Here is a 20,499-nt window from a genome sequence, read left to right as displayed (position 1 = left end):
TGCCGACGTTTCGTAGCTCCGTAGAGCCCGATCACACCGACACTGTAGCGCAGCTCAACGGGTAGTTTATTCAATGTGTCATCCGAAAATCCAATCTGTCCTGTTTCCGATGTCCGGTAAGTAGTTTCGCCAAACCATCTGGGCACATAAAGTCCGACCCTTTATTAATAAAATGTATTGTGAAATTTACCAGCAATGTTTGAAATATTCACATTTCCCAAGACAATAAGAACTTGATTGAAATTTTACTTAAAGAATTTTATCAACTTAATTATGGTTCAATTTAATAATAGACTTCTTTATAGAATAACGGTTTATTGCGGAAGAATTTAAACTGAATGATACAAAAAAAAGAAAACAATTAAATTAATTATGTTGAAGATATTTTTTTTGTATTCTAAATTGCAGACAAATTATTAAAAATTAAAATAAACTATTCGTATAGTATTATATTTGTGTATTTTTTGCTGTAGTAACTTCAGATATAACAAAAACGATCATTTTTTAAACTACTCAATTTTATTTTTTATTTATTTTATTATACATTTTTTTGTTTGTTGAAATTTCAAAGGAATCTTTCATAAATTTAAAAAGAATAGTTTGGGTATTAAAAAAAGTACAATTTTTTTTGTTCACTTTATAATTTCGTTGAAAATACTTAAAGTTTCGTTTTGTCACTTACATACTGTTTAATATTATATAATTTTAAATATTGCAATATTTTCATTTCTATGTCTGGAATGTATTAGAATTTTTGATATTTAGTGATATATTTTTTGTGATATTAGTGGAAAATTTTTTTAAAATTAAATTTTAATGATATTACTTTTAGGTTAAAATAAATTAGAACGATTTTTAGTTTACTGGAAGATATTTTTTTATTTTTGTAGTTATTCTCTTAATACTTTTATTTTACAGCTATTTAATTCAAAAATTGATTAAATATGTGCATTCAATATTGAATGCGCATTTTTATTCCAGGAGACTTTTAATTATATCAATTCATAAATACTAAACATGTGTTGAGAATATACAACAACAATATTTGTAGACAATAAATTAGACAGTAGACAATAATAGATAATAATTTAATCTGTAAGCTTAAATGTGAATTCATTATTAAAAATCATGACTTTTGAATCAAAAGATTTAATTTGGACACATTAATTTATCAAATCAGTCTTCTGAGAAACCCCTTTAGTTCAAAAAAAATGTATACAAGATAAAAAAAATTTCATACTTTCGTATTTTTATTAAAATTTTTCTTATCTAATATTTGATGTAAATTTTATTGATAATTTTATGGTTACTTTAAACGTATTATATTGTGTTGTATATTTACCATATGATAATTGTATGATTATCAAATAAAGATACTAAAATATCTGCAGTGATAATTATTGTAAAACAGTATACAGCTAAAATTAATTAATTCAATATGCTTTAATTGACAACCATCCATTAAAAATGTGTAGGTACATCGTAGAATTGGCGATGATTACAGAGTATTTGTTGATTCTAACGTTAAAAAACTAAAATTGATAGAATGTAATATTATTACCATATGAGATTCGTAAATCCCATTTTTTAACTAACAATCAATAGTCTTAGGAGAATTATACTTTTTGTAAATGTTAATGAAACCACTTAGGTTTGAAATCATTAAATTGTAGGATCTTAAAAAAATAGTTAATATGCTTTTTACAAATATATCTTTATCTCTATTTAATACTTTTACTTTATTACACGTCATACATCACCAAAATATTTAAAAAGTTATTCTTCAAAACTTTTCTACAATTTTAAAAACTCTTATCTTAAAAACATCATGGTGTTACTTAATATTTTTATGTACTTAATGCTATACTATCATGTACTTTCGTTTATGTTATCAAATTAAAATAAATTTTATGAATGAGTTTGGTGCTAAATCAGTCAATTGAGAAAACCCTTTAGTACAAAAGTAATAATTGTAAAAAAAAAAAAAAACTTTCCATTATTTTAACTTTTTTTTTTTAATGATGATTGTAATTAATATAAATAAAATTAATTTTAGTTTAATAATGATGACATTAATTTACTAGAAATTCTTTAATTATTCATATTTCTCAAGACTTTTAGTGCTTGATTAGCGTTATATTGAAATTTTGCTTATAAAATTGTTTCATCTAATAATTATGGTTCTTGATGAAAATAGTCCTCCTCTTTATAAAGTAATGGTTCATTGTGGAAGAATTTTAAATATATGTTACAAAAAAAAAAAAATCAGTAAAAGACTAAATTAATTATGTTAAAGATATGTTTTTCTTTAATTTCAGTCGAATTATTAAAAACCATTTGTATGATAATAATGAAATAATGATTTGTATCATATATGGTTTTACATAATGGCAAAGGCAAAATCATACAAATAATTATGAATGTAATTAATATAAATAAAATTAATTATGCTAAAGATATTTTTTTTTATTACAGATATCACAAAAATTAATTTTTTGGAAACTACCGAATTTTACTTATTTTTTGTATTTAATAATAGTAACATATTTTAATTAATGGAAGTTTTATAAAAAGTATATTTAATCTATAAATTAGAAAATTAATAGCGTTATCATTTAAATATTATTGGATGAGATGGATATTTAAAATTTTTTTTTTTACAGAAATTAACCTTATTTTTGTTTTTGAGGATACATAAATTATAAATAACGCCTCCTGTAAATATTTTTGTAATATAGGCATATGAACATTAAAGAGAAGTTAAATTTTAAAACCAAAAAATGTATCGACTTTTCACATTTTCTTTAATTTTTATAGTAATGATCATGTAACTTATTTGATACATGTATTTTGTGCATTAAACTTCCTCACCAAGAAGCATAATTAAGATTTAGCAATACTGTAATATGTATAAATTACTTTATATTTATTAATTATAATGCTATCTATACTCAAAGTTTTGAAAACACTTGTTTTTAGTGTACTTATACATAGATAGCGTTCTATTGTTGAAATATTCTTTTTTAAATTAACTACGTGTTGTTGCAGCTACATATGCATATACTAAATCAGCGGTATCATTTTAATTTTTTTTTCTGTGGTACGCATAATATAAAGGTCACTCTGAATTTAAAGTTGTGTGATAGAAGAAAGGAGAGGGAAAAATCGTTCAAGGCAATGACTTTTAGTATTTTATTTTCATATTGCTTTACAAATTATTATTTTATGATTAAAAACGAAAATATTTCTAGTTTTTATTGTCGTATAACGTTTGATATAATAATTCGTTTCAACTGCAAACATGATTTTACTTAGTAATTTTTTAGTTTTTAATTCTATTTGTGTGTGTATCTACCAGTCTATAATATTTCAATTTTTTTGATAACATGTTGCTGTATGAATTTAATAATGGATTTTTACATATATAATAAAATTTTTTAATACTCTGAATTGAGTATATTTTTTAAACAATTTATTCATAAATTATACTTAAATGTAAGAACTACTTATCAGGATATAATTAAGGAAATAAGAGTTTTATTGCTTTTGTAATTATGCAACAATTTCTTAGAATTAAGTACTATCTATAGATTTATTTTGTATTTGTCTCATTTTGTATTTCTTTAGCTCGATAAATATGTATGTTGAAAAAATAAAGTAGAAATCATTATTATGAATACTATACAGGGTGTTTAGTAAGTCAGGAAACGGGTTTCTATTGTTCTCATTGTTTATAACGATTTACCTGTTTCATTACCTACTGAACACTCCGTATAAGAATTGAACATGAAAACACTTCACAATTGATAAATTGAGAAAAACATGCAACAAAAAGAATATACAAAAAAAAATATTCAATGTTATACTTATTTTTAGATTAATTAAATGGTTATTATTATAGAATCAAATTTTATTTAATAAATTGTGTTAATGAGCCATCAACATAATTTATTTTTAGCTGCTAAGTAAGAAAAATTTCCAATTACGATTTCGAATTATTGTACATGTCAATTATAAGACCTTTTTCGTCACGTCTTGTTCGTAAATATGACTCAATCAGTTATTCAATTGTTTCACATTTATAAGTTATGGCAAATTATCGAAATATATGTATACAAAAATTATAATTGTTATGTAAATACACTATATCTCAGATTTATCCAACAACGCTCATAACTATTGATTTAATTATCCCTGTTACAAATTTTTCTTTCATAACTATTACGTTTTTAGAATTCGTTTAAATTTTATTATATACCACTAATTAGAAAAATATTAATAAATATCATTTTATTTGAATATGATAATTTTTAATACTTCAAAATATTACCCAGTGTTTAAAAGAAAGTAATTGAATTTTAATTGTTTTAGTTAATAGAATATATTTATTTATTATAAAAGCACGACCATAAGAGTAAATACAATATAATTTAAACTTCAGTATATAATTATAACAAGTTATTAAAAATATAATCATTACTATTTACTTCACATTTCATATTACTTACATTATAGTGAGACAAATCTTCTACTTCAGTAATATTCTTCTACGGCGAGTTTATTTGCATTATTTTGCAGGATTTAAATGATTCTAAAAAAATATATGAGATATTCAAGATGAATAAAAATGTGTTAAACAAGGTTTTAGTGAAAAAGAAAAAGCTATTAATTTATTTAGTCAAAAAAAGTATTATAAAAGTAAGAACGTACGAAACAAAAAATAATAAAATGTTTCCATAAAGGCATAAAACTAAATATGAGCAGTCTTTTTTTAGTTTTGATAATACTTCCGGTAATCAAATTAAATTTTATTCTAAGCAGATATATCATTTAAAAGATTTTCTAATATTAATGACACTTCTATGAAAGTAATTTTATTAATCAATAGTTTCACAGTAATTATAGAATAATATATTTATCACTATATCAGCCCAACCTCACAATTTATTCACAAAAAAAAAAAAATTGTTTTTATGTCTTACATAAATTGTTTTGTATAAAATATATTGTATTCATGGGTTATATCAAGAAATTATATGAATATTTTGTAGTTACAAAAAAAGAGTGTTCTTAAACTTTACATATTTGTAAGTTATCAATTTATTAGGAATAGAGAGAAAAAAAATTATTTTGATATAATTGATTTGTGTTCTTTTATTAACCCATAAGTTTTAGTTTTTAAAATATTTTTGTGCGTAAATATTGTTTAGTTAAATTATCAATACTTCATTTTATAGTAATGCTCTTTTATAAATTTATATTTAGAGTATATTTAATATTAAAATAGTAATTTCCATAGGATATTTAGAACACATACATCAAAAGTTAAATCAAATATTTTTTGTATAAGTTATGACTTTTTAGGTCAAAATATTTGACTTTCCTTTAAAATAAAGTTGATGAGTTGAGGTACTTTTTTTTTATCAGGAAAGCTTGTAACATATTTTTACTTGACTAAACACTACTGTGAGATATTAATTTTTTTTTTTTTTAACCGTTCATTTTGAATTAATTGCTGATCGTAATCGCACAAGAGTTATTACAAAAACTGATGATAAGTTATAAAAAAAGAAAAATTGTTTAAAACTAGGCCACAGACCTTATTTTTCTATTCTTTTTAAGTGTATCTATTATGTTTTATATTAAAGGGGTTTATATTTTTAAGTTAAGTATGAAAATATTGCATTGAATGTCCTTCGTGGAATAAGAAGCGAAACGTATTGAATTTTTTGAGACACGCAGAAGAAGTTTTAATAAAAACACTCTTATAAAATGTAGTAAAAGGGTATTTCTTAGATAATCACAATTGTGAATTTTGTAGTTTGTTACTATGTGAAACATTAATATGTTGATGTACAATAAGTATAGTAATAAATAATTTATATTTTCTTATTGTGCAAGTATTTCACCCAAGAATACTATACCATTCCTTAAAAATTATTTTTCAATAATTGATAATACATTTGTTTACATATATTAGATAGGTAATTGAAAAGCTTGCTATAATCACAATACATATCAATTATTTTAACTTTTCTGAAATACATCTACAAACATTCAAGTTAAAATAAGATTCGTAGTTTAATTTTTTATAATAACTGAAAAAATAAAAATATCTTTTCAACATTCTAGTGTGACATTACCAATTAATGAACAGTTAAAAGTTATTTGACTTTCAAAGTTCTTTGTTATTTTATAATTTTAAGTCCCATTCATAAGGATAATAAAAATTTGTGTCTCTGAAAAATGGTTTTTATAATAACAATGCAAAAATATTTGTGATTAACTAAAACAAAAATTTAAATTCATTATTAAATGTTGAAAATCGGAAATTTCCAAAGAATGAACAGTAAAAGACATTGTATCAAAAATTTTTATATTGCAGTAGGAATTAATAAAGACATTATCTTTGTTATGCAAACTACTCGCAACAACTTATAAAAAACAGATTAGATAATTATTAAATTAAAAACTCAATGGTGTTCGTTCACTGGTGTTGTTACCATACTCATATTTTTTTACGATATTCAAAATTATTTAGTTTCTTTCAATTTTTATACAAATAAATACATTATAGATAATGATAGACAAACATTTTTATTTGAAAAATTATTCACAAAATATATGAAATTGAAATAAAATTCAATTTCGATTTCGTTTAAGTAAAATTGCTCTCAAAAGTAAATTCAAATTTGTGTAATTCGGCGAGCATTAGATTTCTTAGAGATTATTAAGTTACCCTAATTCAACGGATTTTTTAAGCAAATACACATTTTATACTTTTCCTTGGGGATTCACACTTATACATATTGGATAACTTGTCGTGTCTACTGTTACTTGTCGGTATCTAGCCGCGCGTAACTTACTCTTATAAATGATAATGTTATTCCTCTTTACATTGAATTCCCAAATACTCTTCGTTTGCTGTCAAAGCTATTCGAGATGTGACTACAAGCATTGTTGGCAGTCTTTCGTAAAATATTACGTGCTGCAATAGCCAGTATTATTGTGATGTAAAAAGTCAAGAGTTTGCACAAAAAAAAAAAAATAAACGCATTTTTTGTACCAAAGCGCGTTTAAATTACCTAAAAGTATATACTTTGTAAACACTCTGAAGCTATTTTTTCCTTTTTCCTACTCGTCATAAACAAGAATTCGTATGTGAACTAACCTCCTCACGTTTATCTACAAAAATCCATAGTACTTGCTTTTTGAGAGTTCTTACTGCTACACGCATAGTGTATATGTGTTTCGTAAATTTACAGCCCTTGGGCGAAAGCAAGCGAATTGCTAATTTAAAGTGGACTGGTCACGTTCTATGATAATAGGAAACTTAGTTGTTTCAGATGTTCGCGTCAACGTGGATCCTCGTACAATTTAATATGTGTTGTATACATGTAATATGTATACGTTGTACAGCAAGGGACCGCAGCAGAAGGAAGTCTTGGCCGATAACTTTTCCGGTGCGCTCGTTTAGGCTTACATTATTAAATACGACGTGCATGTGAGGGATGTACAGCGGTGGTGAATAGGTGGTTTGTTATTCGACGTGGAACGGGTGGTAGCATGGAAAGACGCGCCGAGGGATCGCATTTTCTATAGGTTTGCAGTATGTGTGGTGTAGTTTTTACTTTTTATGTCTCTGGAGACGAAGGTCGGAGGTTGGCTTCGGGTTGTGTATGTATAGTATAATACATGGAGAGAGTTCAGCTATAAACACATCGAGGGCTGCTGAAGGTTTCTNCTATAAACACATCGAGGGCTGCTGAAGTTCTCTCATTCTTCTACACTCGCACTCGTGTGGAAATAGTGCAATATGCGCTGTATAAGAGAGTTTCACTCGCTATGCATATATTATAAAAGTAATGTAAAATTTTAATGAATGGTAAAAACTTTTCTATGAAATAAAATACAGCTACTTCAATTACCTATAACTGTCTACCGACGCTAGAGTCCCAATTATCAATCCATGCCGGTTGTAGAACTTATTATTTTAACTTATTATCATATCTACACTTCTCCAAAAATGTAGTTTTTAATAAAAACTGTGTAAACGTTTTACGGGAACTTTAACTATTAATAGAAACACATAATTATGATAATATATTAATGTTATTATTAATTTAAATTAATATATTAATATGTTTAACGTAATATTTTTAAAACGTTTTGTAGTTATCTTATGATACAAATATTAATAGTGAATTATAACTCTATGTTTTATGTTTTACAATAACGTCATAGTGTTTGAAAGGACAGAGCACGGTCATTAAGTGTAAAATAGAAAATGTAACTGCTATGTTTTTTTATACTTTATTTCAATTTTAAAAGAAAGATTGTGCTGCAAATCGTCATATGATTGATTTAGAAAATCTTAGCATACATTTTTGATATGTCATATGATACCATTTTTTATTATAATACAACATGTATATCATATTTACACCAATTTTGAATTATGTACGAGTGACAATAATATCAGATAGTTTTCACTTGTGCTATACATATATATTCATTGGCGATCCTTATATCCTCAAGTCTCTAAGGAAATTTGTTTGTTAGTTTTTTATTATGAGAACCAAATGGTTGTATATATACACAAGGTGTTCAGTAAGTAAGAAAATAGGTCAATTGTTACAAACAATGACAACAATAGAAGCCCGTTTCCTTATTTACTGAACACCCTATATATTCTTCTTGTTGGAAATAAAGCACTTAACTTGAATGTGTTGAATTTTATGTCTTTGCACATAGTACATTTGTATATTACTTCAATCGAATTCTACACTAGATATTTGTAGCTTCAGCTAATTTTAACTTCGAAGCATTAACATAACATTATGAAAACATTATTATAACATTAAAAAAAAAAAATTGCTGTCTGGGTTCTTAGACCTTACTTTTGACAATTTTACTTAAAAATACAACATAAGAATCGTTTAATTTTTATGGAAAAGAAATTCAATATTATTCAAAGAAATAATTAATGATAGTCTTTTTAATGAATTCACATTGTATATGTTAGTAAAATCGGCCAATTTTATTAGCAATTTACATTTTTTTTTTTATTAATAATAATTTTTTATTGCTATAACTTTTTTATAATTAACAAACGAAATTTTTACCAGTAATATTTGATATAATTTTCTTTTTGGCAATTTTTTTTTTTTGAAAATCAAATAAATATTCTAAATGTAGTGGTAATTTGAACATAGCACTATACTGCACCAAAATATTTTTATTTTAAATTATATTATTTTCAGTTTATTCAATTGTAGAAAGTTAACAATTTTAAATATATTGTATTTTAAAAGGAGTTGTTATAATAGTTGCTTTTTTCTTCAAAGTACTTTGTTCCTTGAAAGCTCCTTCGATCTCCCATCTTATCACATGTTTTTATATGAAAAACATTGTAATGGTTCTAAATGTAGAAATATCAATGTACATGATTACCCTGTTAACCTAATTATAAGGCATATATATATATATATATATATTAGTATTTTAAAAATCACTTTTGAAAAAAATATTTAACTAAAACTATAATATATTTCATATATTATTACTAAGAAGTCAGCAATTAAATCAAATTAGGTTTTGAGGTCTATACGTATAAATGATAGCTGACAGTATTAGTTTTTCCTCAACTAGGTGTCATTTCACTATTTAAAATCAAATAATGCAGTTAGAAAGTATATTTTTGATGTGAAAAATAATTATTAGCTTCGATGCGAAGCTCAGAAGGTATTAGTTTTACTATGATTTGTTTTTTTTATTTTTGTTACCACTTTTTCTGCCATAACTTTTTCAAAAATGAACAAATCAATATAATTTTTATTTTTTAAAGATACATGATGAGGTATTTACCTATTATTTGGTAAAATATTAACTTTATAAACTTAACTTTTGAAAGTGTTCCGGAAAGTCTGACACTTTTATATATATCTTAAATTAAAGTTAATATAATATATTTTATCACGGAAAAAATAAATTTAGACTTTATTTTATCTTCAAGGTGAAAATGGCTACCAAATGCTATTANAAAAAAAAATTTCGGACTTTATTTTATCTTCAAGGTGAAAATGGCTACCAAATGCTATTATTGTGTGAAAATTCTCAATTTTATTTTTTACATTTTTAACATTATAATGCTATAACTTATTGAAAAGTGTATTGATCAATATAATTTTTTTATGGGAAATACTATTTTCTAATAATCTCTTTTTTATTCGACATACTTTGTCTTAATCAGGATATTAATAAGGAACTAGCAGTTTATGAAGCTTTTGGAATAATCCACCAATTTTTTAAAATTAAACACTATCTAAAGCTTTGCATCGAAGCGTTTTTTTTTTATAGTGATTTTAATCACTGTCAGATATCATTATACTTGATTCAACTATGCCACGTCACCACTGTGCGGCGACCCCCCTGTGCTGGGTTTTTTTTTTGTTTTAGCTAGTGTTTTGAGTTTCAATTATAATTATCGCTAAACATCATTTTCGCCTAACTAATCTCCTACTTACCGATCTTCTAAAAAAATTGAGAATTATTTAACTTTATCCTTGGGTCACCAAGAAGCAGTAGTGGTTTTAGCGTGCGGGAAGGGTGGGCAGATGCCCGTATTAAAATTGTTGGTAATTATTTGTAAAAAAGTTTATTGTTATATTCGGGGTGTAGTTAAGATTTTTGCCTGAGGTGGCTATAAAAATTTGGCTTCCTAATTTTTTATTTTTTTAGTATTATCAATAAGCAAAAAATAATTAATTTTTTGCCTACACTATCAAATGAAATTCATCACTAAAAATTTTTTCCTCCCTTAACTAGCCCCTTAATATAACCCTGATCACGTCGTTTGAATAATTACTTATTTTACCATATAAATACACCTTTATAAACAACTATAACGTTTTACCAAAGGTAAATAAAATCCGGAAAGTCTGACACTTTTATATATATCTTAAATTAAAGTTAATATAATATATTTTATCACGGAAAAAATAAATTTAGACTTTATTTTATCTTCACGGTCAAAATGGCTACCGAATACTATTTTTGTATGAAAATTCTCGATTTTATATTTTACATTTTTTTACTTTAAAATGCTATAACTTTTAAAAAAATGTATGGATCAATACAATATTATGTCGCGACCCCTCTGTACTAGGTTTTTTTATTTAATTATTGTCATGAGATGAGTAATGGTTTTAATTTATTTGATTAAATTTAATTTAATAGAATTAGTTGTATTAAACTACAAATTTTGTGTTTCATTAAATTTAAGATTGTTTGTATTATTTTAGCTTCCATGCGAAGCTGAAAAGTAATTGGTTATATTAACTTTCCCCTACATTACCCGTTATATAGTTGAGTTAGTTTCAGGGGAGGGATGTGGAAACCTTAGAACCTCACTCTTGTATACATCACTGTCTGATAATGAATAACACATCACTGTCGTAAATCTCTCAAATGCGAATGTGCTTCAAAGAAAACTTGTAAATTTTGTAATTTTTTTTAGGAAGAGGTTATTTTTTATTCTAGAGGACAAATTAAAATAAAGACCCTTAACATAACTGTTTGTAACTTTTTAGGCTTAAAATTTATAAATTATTTCTATAGAAATTACAAGAATCTATAATTTGTTTTTCATTAATATAATTTTTAATGTTCTTTCGTTATAAATTATTATAAATATATCTACAGTTTTTTTCTGGCATATTTGAGAGTCTGTCTTACTTGTTCAAAATAATATATATATATTTATTTTATAACAATTGAAATATTTTTATAAGTTATGTTAGTATAATAAATAATAAACGAAATATAATGTTATTACATTATGTTAATAATTTCTAGTTTTACAAAACGTGAGTGCTACTAACTGTCCAGCGTCAATTAAACTTTATGGGGTCAATGTAAGTACAAAGAAAAGGAATTGCCGAGGAAACCCAACAAATGACTTCAAATTAGAGTAAAACATTTTGTGGACCTTCCATGGTTCATGATTTATAGCTATTTTAATCATTCTGCACACTTATGATTATTGGCCTAATAACTCACGTAGTTTAACCTTTTTATTTTTCCGCCAGAAGTCATTATTATGTTTTTGCATACATCACTAGCACAAACAACGCAAAGCGAAAATTCCGACAGAATTACAACTATAAGGATGTAAAGAATTTGGCTAATAATATTATAACTTTGTGATATTGTCTGGAAATGATTACTTTTCGTGTGCACTCAGACAAAACGCATTGTATTTTGTACATTAACGTAGGTGATATATCTTAGTAATTTGTATATTTTACTATACTCGAAGTCGGACATTATTATCGCAATGTAGAAATGGTTAGGAAATCGCACCTTAGGGGTATTTTGTTGCATTTGTTATAAAAACAGGACAATAAAAGCTCACCTACCTTATCGACACGCTTCTGTCACTTTGTGAATCACTGCTATTAGTAACTTAATCCTTCAATTTAATTCAACGTTTCTACTGCGTACAAGCTTTCTGCTTGGAAAAGTCTATCTTGTGTTGCAGAAATTCTAGATATACAATTATTTTCTTCGTCGATGTTTTATCATTATAATTGTAACCAATCGTATTTTATACTTTGAAAATTCTTTATCCTACACTTGGCTTTTATTTGTGAATACCGGAGGGCTTATTTAATTGAAAATATGCATTTTCAGAATAAAAAAAGTATGTTTTTTTTTTTATTTTTATCAACTGAATGAATAACACTCTAAAATTGAGTTATTTCAAAACTTTTGGAATATCTTATTTAGTTTAACATAAAACGTTCATCCTAAGCTCATAAATTTTATAAAAATCAACGATATTGAGTGGGTTTGGACATTGTTCATTAAAAACAAAGAAATAAAAAGTTAAATTGTTGATATTAATTACAAAGTTTCCCATGCTAATACATCATTCATCATTAATGTGTATATGCTTATTTTTGAAACGGGAAATAAGTTGTTAGTGAATTATTAAGAAATATTTTTAAAAAACAACAAATCATAAGATATGTCAATACCTGTCCTTTTTATAATCTCTTATGTTAATTTGCATTTGTTTAATATAACAGCGAATAAATTCGGAACTACAGTTTATTGTTAACAATACAAGATATCTAAAAAAAAAAAAATCAATTTAGTGCGTTTTGTTAATTTTATGTGTAAAAACAACAATATTAATTTAAAAAATAATTTGGTAGATAATAAGAATAACAATATTTTATTTTTTGACAATGCATGTCTGTACCACAAGTTGAACTATCTCAAATGTACTTTTTTTTTAAAAAAGAGGTAAGATTATTTTGAAATGACTTTTTAATGAACATTTTAATAAAACTTTTACTTTGTTTATTCATAAAGGTGGACTCTTGTTAATAACTTTTGGCGCACAAATATATTTATTAAATTTATTAGGTAATTTTATAAGGTGAACGATTTTTTTTTAGTCGTATGATAATTTGAAAAGATACGTTAAAAAAAGAAAAAAGGTTACAAAAAATGATGTAATGCACCTGCTTGAACAGGTGCTATACACCCTATCCTCCTTATAAGTTATGTTATTCTCCGTAAGGGGAGCGTTACAACTCGCTGACATTCGCCTTAATTACGCTACTGTTTTTTTTTAATTAGAAGATAATGTTGTGGGTTAATAAAATGGCATGAATAATCACACACGAAAATGCATAAAATTTAATGATAAAGCATAATTGTTGTTTTTATGAAAATATTTCTTAGATATAAAAAAAAAATTCCTTAATTCATTTATTTTTTGAAAAGTTAGAACAATACAGTTATGTATAATGTGGAAACTAAATATAAAAAATAGCTATTTTTACACAAATAAAGGTACTCTTAATGAAATAGATATATAATGTAAAAGATTTTATGTTATATGTGTTATTATAATTTTATGACGTAACCTGTAATGCGAGTGTTGATTGTTAGATTTTTGTTGGTAAATATTATACTTAAAAAGATGTGCCACCAATTTGGTACTTGTGATAATAAAAGGGTCGCATCTTGATAATAATTATGAAGACAAAATAAAAATATTTGGTTTCATGCGCGTGACTGCCGCCGTTCTTAACCCGAGTGCTTATAAAATTCACCGGGGGGTTGCATTTAGATCTTAGGTGGTATTCTCATATGTAATATATCAAAAACTAAGAATTTATTTTTCAGAATTTTTAAATTACTGGTGTTTGCCAACATTATTCCTTATGTGCACGCTCTTTCTAACCGTTTTACCACCTCCGGCTTAGACTTCCCATGAGTTTCACGCGCTATATAATGATCGGTTTACTGTACTTAAACATTACATACTTATTCCATATACGTATCGTTGTAATATCGGTATATTGACGTCTAGTAATTTAAATAATTCACAATGCATACAGAAATTCAGTGGATAATAATAACAAATTGATTCGACGTATATAAATCTTAGAATACTGCTTCACTCCCTCTCTTTTTATCTTCTTTGTGTAGAGGGTTTACAAAACCCTTTTAAGCATTACCCGCATTTATCCGGTTTTAACTAAATTATAGGTTTTGGAGGCAACCAGCAGACATTGATTGTGTGTACGCGCACTTGATCGCGTTTGACAGCAAAATCGCTGCATTTGAAAATATATATCTATATATATTTACACACGAGATAAAAAACAAATTACTCTTCCGTGTGTCACTACACCACCTCTCGCATATCGCCCCGGGCGTTGTAAATATCGAGGCAGTTACTATACTTATTCTCCCGAGATGTATATGAACCAATAATATTACTTTCAATAATTACTACAGCACGTATGTATGAATTATTATTGTCATAAATTAAAATCTAATCAAATATATTGCACTGTTCAATATTTAAACGCGATAGGAAATGGTCGTTACCATAAAAATGTACTACACATATCGTTGAATCTAATTTAGATTTGTACGATTATAAAATTAAACTATTGTGTTACCAAAAAATAATCATCTGCTCGAATCTGTCAACACTTATGTACTTTTTAGATCATAGTATGGTACACACTAATAACTATATTAATCATTAGTTAGATGTGAAAAAAATGTAGTGTACATGTTCTGGTAAATATACAATATATTTCCAATAAATAATTCTATTTAGATTAATTTACTTAAAAAAAAATATAGTTATTATTTTTTAAAACTTCATCAGCCATTAGTTCGTGATTTCAGTTTGTTAAAGAAAAGTAAAATGACGAAGGAAGCTTCATACGTGACAACTGACATTATACTTGTTTAGATTGTTCGTTCGTTAAGGTCAAATTGTCAATTTAAAGTTTTGCGAGACGACTAAAAATAGTTATAAATTGCGTTTGTTGACCAAACCTGTTGTTCAAATTGAGATGTATTGTTTAAAAGTACACAGTTCAACTATAACTCAAAGGTCATTAGTATTCTTGGAAGAAGCTCATAACTATATAACGAGGTAATGGGAACAATTGCAAGGATCGCTCTAAGAATCCCGAAGGATCACCTGTTACGAAGTGGAAACGTCTGTAAGATTATATTAAGCGAATGATTCAAAAATACATATCACGTTCGCCTTAGTATTATGAAAAAATTGTTCACGTTTTTCTTTTTTTTACACACTAACATAACTTGTACTACACTGCTCGTACCTCTTTTAGACATTAAATTTAAACAACACGCCATGGTTAAGGTAGTGGCATCGGGACCGGAGGAGCAGTTTCCAAATTTTTATTCCTCAAAATTCAATCAAACAAAATAAAAATAATCAATATATATATATATATATATATATTGTAAAATATAAGTGTTGAGTTAAAAAAATTTTCTTTAATATTTTGATTAAATAAAAAAACATATATTATCGAATGTTATTCTATTATTAATATTATTAAATTTTACGGATAGTGAAAAATATAAACTTCTGCTCCTCGCGTGTTATACACTGAATTTCGGTGGTTAATTTTTTTATTCAAAAAGAAAAAATCGCTTCGCTCACGGTGGTTTATTGCGTGTTTCATTAAGAAACACACACTACGAACAGGTCAAGTAATACTCAGATGTTGCGCTACGTGCGGATTAAAAACACCGTATATTAAATCTTGTTCAGTTACATATCGAAATTAATATATACAAAAGGTTTAACAGTTTTTCGGCTTATTGACTGGATAATTATAATCTTGCGACGGATACACATTCTCGTGCGTGTGAGTAGGTATTCAACGAATCATCAGCGTAAATTCAGTTGCGAGACTCTTTTGTTTAGAATGTTTTCCCAATTTCCTCTGGTGTCGTTTAATTTTCGTCGATTCGATGCGCGACGGGCACAGGAAGAAACAAACCTCTCGGTAGGGTGAGCAAAGGGTCTTCAATCGTGATAATTATCTTTATCGATTCTCAGTTCTTTCGCACCGTACGAGTCTAATAAAATGTGAGAATACAATTGTTACCGTGAACGGTTTTTATAAAAAAAACTAAATTACGACTATATTCATTTATTTATTTTTTGTTTCAACAATTCAAACATTTTGAAAATATACTCTAGAAGTATAAATTTACTATTATGTCAATAATACTAATAACTTTTTATGATAATTTATCACTTTATTGTTTCTCATAGTAATGTTATCATATTATAGAAAACAAACTGTAAATATTTTTTGCAATCTGGGTACTTCGTATTTTATTTAGGAAATAACATAATCTCAAGCATACACCTGTAACAAAAAATAATCACTACATTTTGTTATAATGTTGAGTAAAATAAGTAGGCGCAATAAAATTATGTAAACAATGATTTTAGCTACAAGTTCTTAATTGATAAATCAAATTATTTATTTTGTATTTCAATTTATTATCTTTTATTATTTCTCCTTTTCTGTCTTTTTTCTTAAAACAATGATAGAATATTATAATTCCAGTTAGAAAATTATTATAAGCTTTAAAGTTAGTTAACCTTACAATGAGTCTTGTAGTACATTTGTAACAAATTAGATTTATTTCAAAAATCAACTTATTCAATAAAAACACTGTTAAACGTACAATTTCTTTAAAAATATACTAAAACATTTTCCAGGTAATTATTGTTTAAAAAAAATTGTAATTTTTAATATATATATTTTTTTAATGAATCCTAAAACAACTTAAAGTTAATTTGCCAATTAAGTTTGAAAGTATTGTTTAAAAGCAAGAACGTGCGTTAAAGGGTCAAGGAACAAATAATTGCTGTTGATTATTTTAGTTTATAATGACATAACTATGTAGTTTCTGTATTATAGAGAATGTATTTGTGAGCAAAACTTTAGCAATTAACCCCTATACATTTGTATATATATAACGTCAATAATTGTCCAACCATTATAAATGTTCTAACAGTTTATTTAGATGTTATTCGTTGATACGTGTGATTTGTTGGCTGGACCACTACTAATGACGGATTTTTTACATTTTATAAGTGTGTTCATTCGAAATATAAGAACATATTATTATAACAAATATTAGCAAAAAATATATAATATAATTAAATATTAAGCAGCACCTATGCGATCTATAATTTTTTGTACTCGCAATAACATCACAAATCTCTAGAGATTATTTATTGACTAAAAATATACATAGCTCAAATAGTATTTAAGTCAAATGAAAATATAACAATATAATTATTATTATTATGTATAATAATAATAAAAGTGTACTTGTGTATAATATCATAATAGGCGTAATTAGAAAAAAATTTGTGTGAAGCTAAATTAATTTTACCTAAACAAAAAATATATTTATGTGAATATAAATATACAATTTTGGAAAGAATATAATGTTATAAAATTTTGTTTAATATTTACACAAGTGTGGAGTATTTTGATTTCGTAACAGATATTACTTCTATTATAACAATAGTAATACATTATTTTTCAAAATGATAATAATAACATACATTTTATATATCCAGCGTTAATAATTTAAATTGAATAACAACTTTAATTTTTAACATTTTAATTCATTAACACAAATTGTTGCAAATCCTATTATAAATTTTTCTACACTGCATAGTTTTTGTAGATCTATGTTAGAATAAATAACACTTTTAAATTACAAAACCTAAAAACCTTTCACGTTTTTGGCCTGTTTTTTGATTTTTTCGTTCACCTTACTTTATTATGCAAAAAGACTTAGAACGTATGCAATTGGCAGACATACCTCATAGAGATCGGTGAACCGTGTATTTACAATTCGTTGCAACACTATCTTTGCTTGTAACATATCTATACCTATTCCCATGTGTATGCTGAATAGTCAATGTGATAAAATAAATATTACAGTAGTGTAACATTTTCAATTGAAACATCTTTAAATTTTGGTTCAACTAATGTACAAAGAAATTCAAACTTGGCTTAGAACTTTAGTCTCAAAACGTTGCAGTCTATATTATTAAGCTCTTAATGACAATTTAATATACATCATTGTCATTTCGTTATTTACATTCCATACATTAACAGTATCACCGCTGTCAGCAATTTTTGTCTCTCGCCCGAGTTCTGTGAAAGCTTGTCAATGGAATAAATATATTATTTGTAATAATACCACAAAATTTTACTCAACCCTGTTGTTTTTTCATACCTAATATTCTTTTACCCTTCGTCAATAATGCATCATCCTCAAGAGTATTAAGCATCAACTGGTTATGTAAGTTCAATTAATTGTTCGCTAGCGGCATATTAAAATCGTTTAGCCCTTTGCATTTTTTGCCATCTGCACTACTTAAACTTCCCTTCAGTCGATTTGCGTCCCTTTTTATGAAACCCTTAGGATTTTAAATAACGTACGTGTTTGAAATTTTTCTTATTTATGTAACTAACTACACAAGTTATACGTATTGTATCAATGTATTAACATTAGCAGTCATTTTAATGAAAAGTCTTATGAATTCAATGGCTCATTGTCATTTTATTAGCTTATTATCATTATAAAATAGTATATTGTAATATTAAGATAGTTATAACTAAGCTAATATATTTAGAAATAAATATGATACGTCAATAATTATTGTAGTGTTATTTTTTTATCAGAAGAAAAATATTAACACTATGTAAGCATATTGGCCTTTATTCAATACACATTTTAATGTTTGTGACATGTGTCAGTAATATAAAATATTAAATTCTAGGTAGAAATAGTTATACTTTTTAAATTTTTTAAACAAACTTTTCACTTGTTCAAAAAACTTTCCTATGTAATAAGAAAGTTTAAATCCTAAGTTTGTGGCACGTAGGGATTTATTTTAAAACTGTCTAACGTTACAGTAATACTAAAAGAATTAGCATTAAAGCTAATTAACAACTTATAATAAATATAACTTTTTATATTACCTAAATGTATTATTTTAAGAAACTTTTATTATTTATGGTCCTAAAAGAGTTTTATCAAGCCAATTTTCAATAATAATAACTTACTTATAGCAATCTTACCCGTCACTACATTTATTGTAACATGTACAATAAACTTTTTGATTTATGATTCTTTTTTGGTTTAAAATTTTAACGCCATAAAATTTGTTTACAAATTTTTAAATATAGTTAAACTTTATTGCACAATTTGTTTCAATTTATTACACAATTAAAGTTATTTTTAATTTGTGTTATCAAATGATATTTTATTTTGTATTTTTCTACACTTTGAACAAGTTATTTTTAATTGGACGGTTTAATTATTTTACAATATACAATGAAAGATTGAATTTAAGATGAAAATTGTTTTTCATAACTTAATTTATAATTTAATAATTTTAGGTTTGTAGTTAAAGATAACACGTGACATATTAACAATGAAATAAATTAAAATTCGTTTGATTTTCAAGTATTACAAGCAAGAGAGTCGTCATGTTTGAAATAATTTTCCTTGAAAACTTTATTATATATCTTTTATTTATTATGAAAAAACAAACTTTTGAGTCAAGTTACTAAATCTAAGGTATTGCCATCTGTTGCAGTGGTATATTAATATTATATATAAGTTCTTAGTGTTATTCGTCATACAATAACCGAAAGTTAACTGAGTAGAAACTTTTAACCTTTTACTTTATTTTAGTTGTAAATTATTGTATAAGCCATACACTAGTTCAATGGCTTAATATTTAGGTAAATATATAATTTTATTTTTAAAAAAATGTTTTTTATTAAGTGTATGCCATGCATGAATTTATTTTACTTTTCGTTTAACTATTCAAATTTTAATTTGTATGAATATAAAGTAAAAATTATTCTGATTTAGTATTATTATTATTATGTTAGATAAAAAAGGATAAATCTACTTATGATTAATGCTTTTGAACAAACCTTTGTTAATCGATTCATCATTTACACCAATAATTTTATGGTCAAATCGTATATATTAAACACAGATGTCGTGTTAATCCCACGATCTTAATTCTATTTATGTCTATTGCACATAGAAATAAAAACGATCAATTTTGTCTGGATTCAATTA

Source organism: Daktulosphaira vitifoliae, unplaced genomic scaffold (assembly GCF_025091365.1).
Source record: "Daktulosphaira vitifoliae isolate Bord-2020 unplaced genomic scaffold, ASM2509136v1 Scaffold_4, whole genome shotgun sequence".
Classification (NCBI taxonomy): domain Eukaryota; kingdom Metazoa; phylum Arthropoda; class Insecta; order Hemiptera; family Phylloxeridae; genus Daktulosphaira; species Daktulosphaira vitifoliae.
Note: the sequence above shows the minus strand (reverse complement) of the source record.